This window comes from Schistocerca serialis, chromosome 9, assembly GCF_023864345.2.
Source record: "Schistocerca serialis cubense isolate TAMUIC-IGC-003099 chromosome 9, iqSchSeri2.2, whole genome shotgun sequence".
NCBI lineage: Eukaryota > Metazoa > Arthropoda > Insecta > Orthoptera > Acrididae > Schistocerca > Schistocerca serialis.
In genome coordinates, this window is record NC_064646.1 from 482,894,057 (window position 1) to 482,909,328 (window position 15,272).

Consider the following 15,272-nt stretch of genomic DNA (forward strand, 5'->3'; position numbering starts at 1 on the left):
ATGACTATTCCCGTGCCAACTGGAATGCCTACCAGGTTACCCTCTCCACCTGGGTCGATCGTCACCCTTTCACCTACCACCACCCTGACGATGTAACCCATGCCGCCTCCTTTCTCCAGCGTACCTTTGAGGCTGTGGAGGCCCACGTCCCTAATGTCGCCGTCCACCCCCACCGTCCTACCTTACCCCCACAGGCCGTCCTCCTCCTCTGTGAATCCCGCCGTCTCTATCGTGCCTTCCTCCACACGTGTGACTCGGACACACTACAACGCCACCGGCAACTCCAGCGACACATTTGTAATTTGCTCACGGCTAAGAAACGCCGGGACTGGCGACAGACATGCACGGGTTTAAATGCTTCCCTACCTATCAACTCGTCCAAGTTCTGGCCAGCCTTCCGTCGCCTTACCGGAACTAAACCCTTCCCCTACTATCCTCTTCTCCATGATGATCACCCCCTCCCTGATGCCCTTACTAAGGCCAATCACTTTGCCTCCTACCTGTCCGATGTGTTTTCCATCCCCGATGATCCCCAGTTCGATTACACCTTCTCCTTGGATATCTGCAATCACACTGACACCTCTGTCCCTCCCCTCGCTCCTGGTTTCCAGTACTTGGACAACATTGCGCACACAGGACTCAATGCCCCTATCACTACACAGGATCTCATTGCTACACTCCGCACAAAACGCAACACCGCTCCTGGTCACGATCGTGTCACCTACCGTCACCTTCGTGAAGCTCCTGTCTCTTTCCTCTCCATCCTGGGCAGGCTCTACAATGTAGTCCTGTCCACCAGTTACTACCCCGACCTGTGGAAAACCTCCTGTATCCTGATGTTCCTTAAACCTGGCAAACCGCCGTCCGCCGTCTCCTCCTACCATCCCATCAGCCTTACCTCGGTGTTCAGCAAGGTCCTGGAATCTATCCTCACCCGCCGCATCCACCAGCATCTTCGCCAGCACCGCCTCCTCCCCGTTACCCAGTGTGACTTTCGGCCGTCCTTCTCTTCCCACGATCTTCTCCATCACCTCACTCATCTCCTTTCCGACCAGCTTAATTCCCGTCGCTCCGCAATCTTCCTCTCCCTGGACCTCGAACGCGCTTATGACTGCGTATGGCATTCCGGTCTCCTCTTCAAGCTCCAAACCTTCGCCCTTCCCATTAACTACGTCTGCCTGATCGACTCCTTTCTCTCCCACCGTCCTTCCTACGTCACCCTCCATAACACCGACTCTTACACCTTTTTCCCCTCCGCCAGTGTGCCCCAAGGCTCCGTCCTCTCCCCCCTTCTGTACCTTTTGTATACGGCGGACATGCCGCCGCCGTCACCCCCCGTCCACCTCCTCCAGTTTGCCGATGACACCGCCTTCCTTGCCCTTGCCCCCACCCTGCAGCGCTCCCAACACCTTCTCCAATCCCATCTTGACCGGTTCACCGCTTGGTGCGACCAGTTGTTGCTCAAGGTCAATCCCTCCAAAACCCAGGCGATCGTTGTAGGCAAAACCACCCCTTCCTTCCGCCTCCTTGATTTCTATCTCACCATCTATGGCCGTCCTATCACCCTCACTCCCACCCTTAAGTACCTTGGCGTCACCCTCGACCGTCGCCTCTCCTGGACTCCCCATCTCCGGACAATCCAAGCCAAGGCACACTCCCGACTCCATCTCCTCAAACTCCTTTCCGGCCGTACGTGGGGTCTGGACCCCTCCACCATCCTCCACACCTATAAATCCCTCATCCGCCCCATCCTTTGTTACGCCCATCCGGCCTGGATCTCCGCCCCCCCTACCTTTTACAAATCCCTCCAAATCCTTGAACGCCATGCTCTCCGCCTCGCCTATCGCATCTGTCTCCCCTCCCCCACGCGGATCCTGTATGATCTCATCCCCTTCCCCCACCTCCTCCTCTTCCTTGAAAGGATACAGATCCTGTACACCTCCCGCAATTTCCATCCTCCTCATTCGCTTGTCTCACCCATCCTCACCCACCGCCGCCCGCTGCCGCACCTGTATTCCCACGTCCCTCCCGGTCTCCATCTCTCCACCCTCCACACCCTCTCCCAAGGTGGCTTCCGCCAGCTCCCCCACCCTGATGATGGCCTCCTCCCCTCCGTCTACCCCTCCTATCAACTTTGATCCTCCCCCCTCTTCCTGTGTCCTTTACTTTAGGCACCCTCCCTCCTTTCTCTTTCCTTTTCCCCAATCCCCTCCCTCCTTCCCTCTTCCCCCGTGCTTCCCATCCACCTTCCTCCCTTCCCCCTATCTCCCCTGCCCGTGGCATCTGCTCTCCCCTCTCCCTCTCCCACCCCCCCCCCCCTCCTCCTCTCTTGGCAGGTCCCCGGACTTGTACACGGTTAGTGAACATTAGCGCGCCGGAGATCTACGCCTCGTGTTCTGTGTGTGCCGTCGTTTTGTGCTTAAGTGCTTCAGTGTTATTCGTTTTGTGCACCTACGTTCACGTGTGACAATTTTCGTCTCTGTCTGTGTCCAAGTGTATGCACAATTTTATCTTGGCACCTTGTATTTTAAAAAGTGTTTGTCTCCGTTTATATGTCCACCCTGTTTATTCTCGAAATGTCTTCATTTGTCTATTTGTGTTTCTCTGCGGCCCAAGAGCGGCGTAGTGTGCTGCTGCTGGCCTGCCTGTAATACAGGTTTCAAAATGACAATAAAGGGAAAAAAAAGTCCGACCCGTCAACGGCAAGACTCACCGGAGGAGAAACAACCCTCTGAAGATGTCCAGCGCAGCTCTGGACGAAACGTTAGGAGCTGAAGAGTTTCATGGACCACGACCTTACATCCCAGAACGTTTACCAGAAGATATGTCATCCGGTCGTGAAAGCCTTCATACTAATATCACATTTTCTTTCTTACCCAACGACTTTGATCAACACGTGGCCATTGCACTGAATATGGATGGCGCACACATTATAAATTCTGGATATCCTGACAACATACTACTCGAAGGAAAAGGCCACCAATCTTTTTCTTTTCACTATCTTTTTTATTTCGATAAATTCTATAACCTAAACACACCATTACATTTTGTACAACAATTGCACATGAGAAACTCCGCCCAGTGGGCATGGCTTTACATTGGTGATTCTCTATCTTATGGTCTCGTAATTATCTAATACTACAGTACACTTTCTGGATAGGATGGTGGATCTTTTGCTATATCCTACAGTTCGACTCTCACACCCATCATTACGAAAATTTCCTCCAGACCGTGCGGTACAAAAAGGAACATGCATAACCCACTGCCACTGAACCTATCTTGCTACTCTCCCATGCAAACCACACATACTTATATTACATGAAATACATCACACTGGCAACATACAATACAACACCAAGAATGGTCACAACGTTATAATCACATCACTTTCAGCTTTCCCACTTCGATTAATATTCATCCCAGTTTCACACGACACTGCCCCACTTCGTAACTTTCCTTTCCTACTACGAACTCTGGAGGATATATGCACGTCTTCCTGTGCAATGCAAGCTAAGTGGCGTTGCTGGATAGACAGCTGACTCACCTTGTTTCTCTCTCAGAGTATTATAGTTTGAATCAAGCGTCACACGGAAACATAACACGCAAAGTAATATTAAGAACATATTCACGACACACGCGAGTCCTCAACTGATACCATGGACGAGTACTTCTCTTTGTCCTTTGTCTCATACATAGACTGAGACTCACACAGTACTCACCACGTGGAAGTACTCGTCTCTAATTTGAAGTCCTGCACACGCCATTTCTTAAATATTTTCAACTTATAGTACACACGCTAGTAATTCAGCTTAAGTTAAGCAATCGGAAGTATTTCAACTTATTGCTACACGTGGTTTCATTGTGACCGTTGGTCACTTCCGAAGCTTACTACGATGCCCTTAATATTACCTGCCTGACATTTAATTCTCCCCACAAAAGTTCCTGAAATAGAGAAATTATTATACCAAACTACCCTTAAGTATTCCACATGCATACCATTCTATCCACTCTTTTGTCTTTACGGAACACACCTAAGACAGGTCTTACCAACACAAGATACAGTGCCAGACTGCTGAAATCATGGCCGTTCTTCAGGTCAGCTCGCACCGTCGCGGTGGGGGAGCACCTTGCTACTGTATTGGTCAGCCAGATTTCAGGTGCTCAAAGCTCAGGTAAATTTCATCTCTCTGGTTCCACCAAAGGTGACCAGAGGACCGTCTCAAAGATGATCATATATTGCACCTTCACTATCTGCGGTTAGCAGACAACCATACATTCATTCATTTCGCAAATCTCACCAAATTGGATGTAGGGATTTATTTTGTGGGAGTGCACATGTGATCAATTGAATAAATAAATTGTCATTATTTCCTACACTGATATCTGGCTTCGGTGTATTAAGTGAAATTGAGTTATTATTACAAAAAATATGTTGTTCTGACAAGAATAACGAAGAATGTTGAACCTATTTTCAATGTCGTGTGGTACCGTACCCTTTCAATTGAAAACAAAAATGTGTTTTGAAAGAAACGTTAATTTTTGGTCGACAAACCCCTCAGCACGTCCCACTTCGTAATTAACCTGCGCCACATGAACGACGCTTCAAAGAGCACAAACACAGAGGATCTGACAAACGAATTCACTAGCAATCTTGCTGCTGAACGGCCGTTTATATGCCTCCATATGGTTGGCTCTGCTACGGAGAATTAGGTTCGCTGCCACAGGTAGGTGGCACTGCCTGCGAACTTGGAGATGTTGACGTCACTCACCTACTGGCAGAAAACTGCAAGACCTTGTGGTCTTGATGGTGTTGAATCAACACGCTCTCTATCATCGTTCAATACAATTAAAAATCGTGTGTATTGTGCCATCCACGGTACTGAGCTTCTACTGTCAAGTTACCTTCACTCAAAGTTAATTGCCGGCCGGTGTGGCCGTGCGGTTCTAGGCGCTTCAGTATGGAACCGCGTGACCGCTACGGTCGCAGGTTCGAATCCTGCCTTGGGCATGGATGTGTGTGATGTCCTTGGGTTAGTTAGGTTTAATTAGTTCTAAGTTCTAGGCGACTGACGACCTCAGAAGTTAAGTCGCATTGTGCTCAGAGCCATTTGAACCATTTGCACCAAAGTTAATGCTGAGTCTGTATAGATATATATGCAGATGATATGCAGAGATAATCTTTGTCAGAGATAAAACTTAACTATCGATCGTAATCTCGTCACGGATAAAACTGTCTAGCAATTCTGTAGTGGTACTGTCCAAATATCACTAAGTTTCATGGTCTTTTCTTTCCGATTAAAATTATCCCTATGTTTACATATTTCAATTGCTTCTCTACAAAGCCGTGGGTAATAGTTCGTCGTCGTAGATAAAATTTTTGTTTCGGAAAACTTCACTCGATGATTTCCCGACTGAAAAGCGTGTTCTGCTACAGCCGATTTATCTGCTTTTCCTAATCGGCAAAGACTTCTGTGTTCTTTTAACCGTGTATTTACGCTTCTTTTTGTTGTTCCAATATAAACTTTACCACATGTACACGGAATTTTATATACGCCACTGGCTGATAGAGGAGCACGTTTATATTGGAACAACAAAAAGAAGCGTAAATACACGGTTAAAAGAACACAGAAGTCTTTGCCGATAAGGAAAAGCAGATAAATCGGCTGTAGCAGAACACGCTTTTCAGTCAGGAAATCATCGAGTGAAGTTTTCCGAAACAAAAATTTTATCTACGACGACGAACTATTACCCACGGCTTTGTAGAGAAGCAATTGAAATATGTAAACATAGGGATAGTTTTAATCGGAAAGAAGAGACCATGAAACTTAGTGATATTTGAACAGTACCACTACAGAATTGCTAGACAGTTTTATCCGTGACGAGATTACGATCGATAGTTAAGTTTTATCTCTGACAAAGATTATCTCTGCATATCACGTGTAACTCTGGTCACGCCCACTTTCTACGATATATAAGTCGCTCTCAGATGTCCGACCCGTCATTCGAGGGTTGGATTCCCTCTCTTCTTCATCGAAGAGTTTCACTGCCTGGGCTACTCTCAGGGTGCGCCTTCGACGTGGAAGATCCCTGCCGTGTCGTCTGCTTGCCGTCACCGCCGCCGCCGCTTGGTCGCCGCCTTCCGGTCCTTGCAGCCGCCGCCGCCGTCGCCGCCTGCCGGGGCTCGCCGCCCCCGCCTGGTCGCCGCCTGCCGGTGCTCGCCGCCGCCGCCGCCGCCGCCGCCGCCGCCTGCCGGGGCTCGCCGCCGCCGCCGCCGCCGCCGCCGCCGCCGCCGCCGCCGCCGCCGTCCGGTGCCCGCCGCCGCCATCCGGTGCCGCCGTCCTGACCCTGGTCTACGGCCGTCTTCGTCTTCATCCGTCTTCGTCTTTGTCTGTCCCCAGTTTCTGTCCTCTCCTCTTCGTTCTGTTCGTTCTTGTTTCTCTCTCCCGTCATGTCCGCCCCCACCACCACTGTCACTACTACCACCACCGCCATTGTCTATACCTCCCCTTCCGCCGCCTCCACCACTATAACTTGGTGTGCCCAGTCCCACCCCCCCTCCTTCCATTCCACCTCTCCTCACTCTCCCTTCACCCTCTATCTTTGTCGCCCCCTCTCCCGCTTCTTCCTCCCGCTCCTCTCGTTCTGATCCCTTCCCCCCACTCCCCCAGTCTGTCACTGCAGCTCCAGCTTGGGTGGTGGCCCGTCGGGCCACTGCCCACGCCCAGCTCTCCCCGTCACCTTCGCCATCAACGTCGCCACTGCCACCGTCATCGTCATCGTCGCCGTCGCCTTCACCGTCACCGTCACCATCTCCGGCGCCGACTCCGGCCCCGGGACCTGCCCCTCCCCGCCACATTCCCGTTGTTCCTATCCCCCACACCTCCTCCACCGCCGTCATGCGCCCCGGTGGCACCCCTGCTTCCTCTGCTTCCAAAAAGGCTGCGCCTCGTCCTCCTTCCCCCACCCATGATGCCATGGAAGTCTCCCCGCCTGTCCCTGCCCCCTCATCCTCCTCCTCTCCCCCTTCCTCCTACCGCTACCTCCTCTCCCGTCCTGATCCCTCTCTCCTTGAAGCCCGGAACCTCACCCTCTTCCTTCGCCAGCATTGTCCTGGTGCCCCCATCTCCCTCCTCACTCCTCGCCGAGATTCTGTTCTCATCTCCTCCCCCAGCCCAACCCTCCATACTGACATCCTCTCCCGTCTCCCCATCACCCGTTTTGGTCCCAACGCCTCCCTTACCCCTGCTCCTTCTCCATCTCCTACCCGCCAACCCCAACCCCCGCATCGCCCGCCGACCCTCACCGCCGTGATCACGCGGCTCAGTCCGTCGATCACGGAGGAGGAGGTGTTGGCGGAGCTCCAGGCCCATCCCACACTGGAGGTGCGGGCGGTCCGCCCCATTTTCAACTCGGCCGGCCCCACCCGCCTTATGCGGGTTTTCTCTGAGGACGCCCCCTCCATTGACCGTCTCCTGAAGGAGGGTGCCCTCCTCTTCCAACAGCGGTACAAGGTCGACCCTTCCCGTTCCCCTCCTCAATCCCTGCGCTGCCAGAGGTGTCTGCGCTATAATGCGCACCCCACAGCTGAGTGCCGCGAGGCCCCCACCTGCCCGCATTGTCAGCAGGCGCACTTCCTCCGGCAGTGCCCTAACCTCCAATCCCCTCCCTCCTGTAATACCTGCAATCTCCCTCATCCCACCTACTCCCAAAAGTGTAAAGCCCGACCCCCTCCAACCACTCCTGAACTCACCGTACCTGTCCGTCCTCTGGACGCCCCCACCCCTCCTGGCAATTCCCTTCGTCCCCCACCCACCGCTGAGGACATCATCAGGTTCCTCACCATCGTCCTCCAGAATGTTCATCCCTTTCAGCGCCCTCACACCCTCCAGCAGATCTCCCTTGCTGCCCGTTCCATCTTCCAACTCAAGATGTACGCCACCTACTCCAACAACCAGGCCCATTTCACCTTCTCCCGTCTTGACACCCTCGTTTAAATCCCAGTCATGGCGCGACAGCAACGTATCCTTTTCAACAACATCCGCTCCCTTCCCGCCAACAAAAACCTGTTCCTGCACACCCTTGCCACCCACCGCGTGGATGCCTTCCTCCTCAATGAAACCTTCCTGCAACCCCACCACACAGTCCACACTTCGCCCTACCTCCTCCACCGCTCCGATAATCCCCTCCCGATTGCGCGTGGCGGAGTTGCCATTGGTCACCACCGCCAGATCCCCGTTCGGCTCCAACCTCTCCTTCCCGACCCCACCGAACACCTGATCCTTAGTCTCTTCTTCCCCGGCCTTACCGTTACCTGCGCCACCATCTATGTCCGCCCCAACGCTCCTATTCCCTTCGACTTCCTCTCCCACGTCGATCGTACCTTTTCCTCCTACGTGATCGCCGCCGACCTCAACATCCATAGTCGTTCCGCTGCCCAGTTACGGCGATGGCATCGGTTCCTCTCCACCCTTCAAGGTGACCTCGTCCCCATCCCCCGCCATACCCGTCCTGAATCCAACTCCACTCCTGATGTTATCCTCTCCTCCCCCAACCTCCTTGGCCGCATAACGGTGGATGTCCTGGAGCCTATTGGTAGCGACCATCTCCCTGTCCTCCTCACCATTTCAGACGGTCGTCGCCCTCGCCCCGACCCTCGTACTGACCCTCCCCCTAAGTATGTCCACAACTATTCCCGAGCCGACTGGAATGCCTACCGGGATACCCTTTCCACCCAGGTCGATAGCCACCCTCTCACCTACTACCACCCTGACGATGTCACCCATGCCGCCTCCTTTCTCCAGCGGACCTTGTCTGAGGCCGTGGAGGCCCACGTTCCTACTGTCGCCATCCACCCCCACCGTCCTACCTTACCCCCACAGGCCGTTCTCCTCCTCCATGAATCCCGTCGTCTCTATCGTGCCTTCCTCCGCACGCGTGACCCGGACACACTACGACGCCACCGGCAACTCCAGCGACACGTTCGTAATTTGCTCGCGGCTAAGAAACGCCGGGACTGGCGACAGACATGCACCCGTTTAAATGCAACCCTACCAATCAACTCGTCCAAGTTCTGGTCGGCCTTCCGTCGCCTTACCGGAACTAAACCCTCCCCCTATTATCCTCTTCTCCATGATGATCACCCTTTCCCTGACTCCCTTAGTAAGGCCAATCACTTTGCCTCCTACCTCTCCGATGTATTTTCCGTCCCCGATGATCCCCAGTTCGATTACTCCCTCTTCCCAGATATCCGCGATCGAACTGACACCTCTTCCCCTCCCCTCGCTCCTGGCTTCCAGTACTTGGACAACATTACACGCACGGAACTCAATGCCCCTATCACTACACAGGATCTCATTGCTACACTCCGCACAAAACGCAACACCGCTCCTGGTCATGATCGTGCCACCTACCGTCACCTTCGTGAAGCTCCTGTCTCTTTCCTCTCCACCCTAGCCAGGCTCTACAATGTAGTCCTGTCCACCGGCTACTACCCCGACCTGTGGAAAACCTCTCGTATCCTCATGTTCCTTAAACCTGGCAAACCGCCGTCCGCCGTCTCCTCCTACCGTCCCATCAGCCTTACCTCGGTCTTCAGCAAGGTCCTAGAATCTATCCTCACCCGCCGCATCCACCAGCATCTCCGCCAGCACCGCCTCCTTCCCGTCACCCAGTGTGGCTTTCGGCCATCCTTCTCTTCCGACGATCTTCTCCTTCACCTCACTCATCTCCTTTCTGAACAGCTTAATTCCCGTCGCTCCGCCATCTTCCTCTCACTTGACCTCGAACGCGCTTATGACCGCGTCTGGCATTCCGGTCTCCTCTTCAAGCTCCAAACCTTTGCCCTTCCCATTAACTACGTCCGTCTGATCGGTTCCTTTCTCTCCCGCCGTCCTTCCTATGTCACCATCCATAACACCGATTCCTACACCTTTTTCCCCTCTGCCGGTGTGCCCCAAGGCTCCGTCCTCTCCCCCCTTCTGTACCTTATGTACACGGCGGACATGCCGCCGCCGTCGCCCCCCGTCCACCTCCTCCAGTTTGCCAATGACACCGCCTTCCTCGCCCTTGCCCCCACCCTGCAACGCTCCCAACGCCTTCTCCAATCCCATCTTGACCGGTTCACCGCTTGGTGCAACCAGTGGTTGCTCAAGGTCAATCCGTCCAAAACCCAGGCGATCATTGTAGGCAAAACCACCCCTTCCTTCCGCCTCCTTGATTTCTAACTCACCGTCTGTGGCCGTCCTATCGCCCTCACTCCCACCCTTAAGTACCTTGGCGTCACCCTCGACCGTCGCCTCTCCTGGACTCCCCATCTCCAGACAATCCAAGCCAAGGCACGTTCCCGACTCCGTCTCCTCAAGCTCCTTTCCGGCCGCACGTGGGGTCTGGACCCCTCCACAATCCTCCACACCTATAAATCCCTCATCCGCCCTATCCTTTGTTACGCCCATCCAGCCTGGATCTCCGCCCCCCCTACCTTCTATAAATCCCTCCAAATCCTTGAACGCCATGCTCTCCGCCTTGCCTATCGCATCCGTCTCCCCTCCCCCACGCGGATCCTGTATGATCTCATCCCCTTCCCCCACCTCCTCCTTTTCCTTGAAAGGATACGTATCCTGTACACCTCACGTAAACTTGATCCTCCTCACCCGCTCATTTTCCCGATCCTCTCCCACCCCCGCCCGCTGCCGCGCCTGTATTCTCACGTCCCACCCGGTCTCCATCTCTCCACCCTCCATACCCTCTCCCAAGGTGGCTTCCGCCAGCTCCCTCTCCCTGATGATGTCCTCGTCCCCTCCATCTACCCCTCCTATCAACTTTGACCCTGCCCCGCCCCCCACTTCCCGTGTCCTTTCCTTTCGGCACCCTCCCTCCCTTCTCTTCTCTTCCCTTCTTTTTCCGTCTCCCTGTCCCCTCCCTTCCCCCTCTTCCCCCGGGCTTCCTCTCCCCCTTCCTCCCTCCCCCCTATCTCCCCTGCCCGTGGCATCTCTGCTCTCCCCTCTCGCTCTCCCACTCCCCTTCCTCCTCCTCCTCTCTTGGCAGGTCCCCGGACTCGCACACGTATAGTGAACATTCGCGCGCCGGAGATCGTCGCCTTTTGTGTCTCGTGTGTGTTACGTCGTATAGTGTTTTTGGTGTCCGCCGTCCCACTCCTACGTTCACTTGTGCCGTCGGACTCATCAGTGTTTTGTGCGCCGTGCCGACGTGTTTTCAGTGTTGTTATCGTCACATGTGAACGACTCCGTGTTTTTTATGTCTCTGTGACCTCTCTCTTTTGCCCGTCACTTTGTTCATTGTCATTCACCATGTTTTATACTCTTGTAAAACGCTATGGCTGAAGAGCGGCGTAGTGTGCCGCTGCCAGCCTACCTGAGTTGTACAGGTTTTAAAATAACAATAAAGTAAAAAAAAAAAAAAAAAAAAAAAAAAAAGTCCGACCCGTCAGTCGTATAATGGATGTTGACTAAAGCCATAATAACTCAGTTAGAAATAATAGTATTTGCCTAAGGGATATTTCAAATGCGTATTGGTTTGACGTGCCAAGATTCAGACTAAGCCCTGCCTTAGAGGTTGGAAGGGAAGTTGTACTACGCAGAAGGGCACATGACTTTATTATAAGCGTAATAGTGTTAACTCTTGCATGAACCTATGTTCATGCAAGTATGTCTTTTCTAACGGAATAATATACATTTTTGAAAGCATTCGAAAGCTCCTGGAAAGCGAGAAGAGAGAGTTCTTAAGAGTGTAGAGAATTCACCACAGTACCATTGATAAGAGATTTTGCTTTGTTCATTAACAAACTCTATTACCGTAGTTTGCTCCTGCATTTTGTTAGTGTATTTTCACTTTTTCGTATCGTCAGTTTCACCATTCAGTGCCAAACTGCACAGCGATCAGCTCTCGCAGCACACTCAGTTTTGGTGCTGCCGTGTAAATAACAACGATCACTCGATACGGATGAGTCTGTAAGTGCGGGAGTAAAGCGCCAGGGGGGCGCTGCAGTAGACTCACTGTTCTCGAGCAGTCAGTTCAGACAAGAATGTCGATCGTGTAAAGGCGTGCATCGACCCTAACCTCCAGATTTTGTGTGCTGAATTACCGTATCCATTTTCAAATCAAAAAGTATTTTACGCATACGGATTTGTGGAACGAGGAGACGTGCGCTGTTGAGGTTTATAATTTTTTCCCAAATACATTTTCGAAGAAAAGTTAGGTGATCAAGCTTGGTGAAACTTTGGTTCACTGAGCGCAGGGGCCACGTGGTCACTTAGTTGGCGCTTGAGTTTTAGGCAACACCGAGCTCTCCGCAGCACTTTTTAATCCCTGACGCAAACAGAGGGGTTTTATATAAGTTTAACACGTGTATCTGCGTATCTGTATGTGACACTGTAGCGTCCAAATGAAAGGTCCGATAATTGGGATGGTTCTTAGGTGCCCAAGAAAGTCTATTCAGCTAAATTAAGTAAAAGCGTGTTCTGTCAGCACTCTCTCTTGATATACGCTGCGTAATACGTAAGAGCTACTTAAAGTTACGTAGCAGCAGATTATAGAGCTCAAAAAATCTAAATAAAAGTCTCCGAGAACAAATGTTTATCCTTTACAGTTGACCAACAACGATGGTTTCTGTCTTTTGAAGTCTCCCGTTTCAGTACCTACAAAGCAGAAAATGGACAATTGTGACTCAACTGTAAAAGATAAGCTCTCACCAACTTTTTTGCAGTTCTTTTTGAGGTCTACAATTCAATACTAAAGCAAATGATTTTGCTCTCATAGTCTGGGCAGCTTATTGCAAGAGATCGCAGTGGCACCCCACTTTGTTCAGACTTCATTTGAATTGTCGTCAATGCTTATTGCTTATGTTAGCTAAATTAGTTGAATATACAGGATGTTTCCGTAAGAACGTGCAAAATTTTAACAGGACGTACAGGATGCCCCACTGAACAATTTGAGGTAGGGAATCTGGGGGCGGAGAAGCTAGCTTAAGGAGATAATAGGAATAAAATCACATTACTGTGTACTTCTTTATCTACATTAGTTACAGTTAACTGCAAATACCGTCATTGACACAATGAAGATACCATTTGTACTGTATTTTACCAAATGTGCTGAAACTGACGGCCATCAATCTCAGTGCGACATCGGCGGACAAGATTCTGACGCACCTTGACAAATATCTCTGCTGGGTTTCGAATCACACGACAGGCAAGGCAGCTACAATTCTCGCAACTAATTCCGTCTGTGTATCCACTGGGGTCTAATACACAAGTGACTTTTGATGTCCCCATAGGAAATAATCAGGTGGGTCCAGGCCAGGTGATCTCGCAGGCCGTGGAATAGGACTTCCCCTTCCAACTGAGCGACCAGGAAATAACAGCACTGACAAGGTTGCGGACGCCCTCACTGAAGTAGGGCGGTGCATGTTGGCGGCCTGAGTGGCCGCACGGTTCTAGGCGCTACAGTCTGGAACCGCGCGACCACTACGGCCGCAGGTTCGAATCCTGCCTCGGGCATGGATGTCTGTGATGTCCTTCGGTTAGTTAGGTTTAAGTAGTTTTAAGTTCTAGGGGACTGATGACATCAGATGTTAAGTCCCATAGTGCTCAGAGCCATTTGAACCATTTTTGAACCCAAAGAACACACTTCTACTACAAGTTAAAGAAAGCATTGGGGAACAATTCGCAGGCATTGTGTATTTACGGAGTCAAAAGAGGAACGGATTTTTCCCATGCAATAGCTTTATCAAGTTCTGGATTCCCATGCAGACATTCGAGCTCCAATGTACGGTAAAAGTGTGCCTTGACGGATGTGGTAGGTAGGAAGCCGAGTTTAAAAACAACTTCCCTGCAATAATCTGGGTACAATGTTATTTTGACTCACAAGGCGGCGAAAAACATCACGTACGCAAGAGTTGCAAACGACGAAGAAAACGTGAATGCATTATTTTACAATTTCAAGATAGAGATACGTCTTCCACGTGAGAATGCGTCGAATTACAACGAAACCAATTTGACTGATGATCCGGGGTGTTCGAAAATAATTCCTAAAAGGGTTAGCTGTTTTGAGCCGGCCGAAGTGGCCGTGCGGTTAAAGGCGCTGCAGTCTGGAACCGCAAGACTGCTACGGTCGCAGGTTCGAATCCTGCCTCGGGCATGGATGTTTGTCATGTCCTTAGGTTAGTTAGGTTTAACTAGTTCTAAGTTCTAGGGGACTAATGACCTCAGCAGTTGAGTCCCATAGTGCTCAGAGCCATTTGAACCATTTTTAGCTGTTTTGAGTCGTGGATTCGGGACGCGCAGGAGTGGAAGAGATGATGGCAAACAGAAGACGCTTGTACCCAACAGCAACAGAAGTATGATATTCTGCCGGCAGGAGTGGCCGTGCGGTTCTAGGCGCTACAGTCTGGAACCGAGCGACCGCTACGGTCGCAGGTTCGAATCCTGCCTCGGGCGTGGATGTGTGGGATGTCCTTAGGTTAGTTAGGTTTAATTAGTTCTAAGTTCTAGGCGACTGATGACCTCAGAAGTTAAGTCGCATAGTGCTCAGAGCCATTTGAACCATTTTTTATGATCTTCTAGAAAGGATAGGTGCTGGTAACTTATTTTTTTAATTTCCTTACCCGCTCCCCGACGCGACGACGCTTGGATCAAAATATTGCTACTTACATTAAAATTAAAAGGGCAATATATTAATTTTTGGAGGTTTTTGTCTTTTTTTAAATTTTTAATTTAAGTTTTATCCACGATTAATACTGGCTATTGCTATCTAACACACGGTGTCCAACGATTCCACTTCCTTGGCCTCCTCTACTTACTGCGTCAGGCGAGAGAGAGGATTATCCACGGAGCAGCCAGCCTGTCCAGCGGCAGGCACACAACACTCGCAATCTCCAGCCGAGTGCCTGGCCTCCAGCAGGCAGCTGACCTACTCCGGCTCCCGCTAACCAGCAACCAGTAACCAGTTCACGGCTCCGTGACGTCACACCGGCCAGATGACCAGCCGGCTTGCAGCCCGAAGGCGAAGGCCAACCTCCGTAACATGATCTCCTCCTATACTAATATGCAAAGGGGAAACGTTCTTCATCGATTTACTTCAAACTTTTATACGTTATTCTAATAAACAATCGGACTATAAACGGCAAGTTCTGCGGGAACCAATTTACAGACACTTTTTGATTATGTGATTCTGCTGGAATTACTTTCCGCTCTCGCAGTATAGACATGTCTCAATAATAATAATAATAATAACAGTCTATTAAGATTCCTTATCACCGT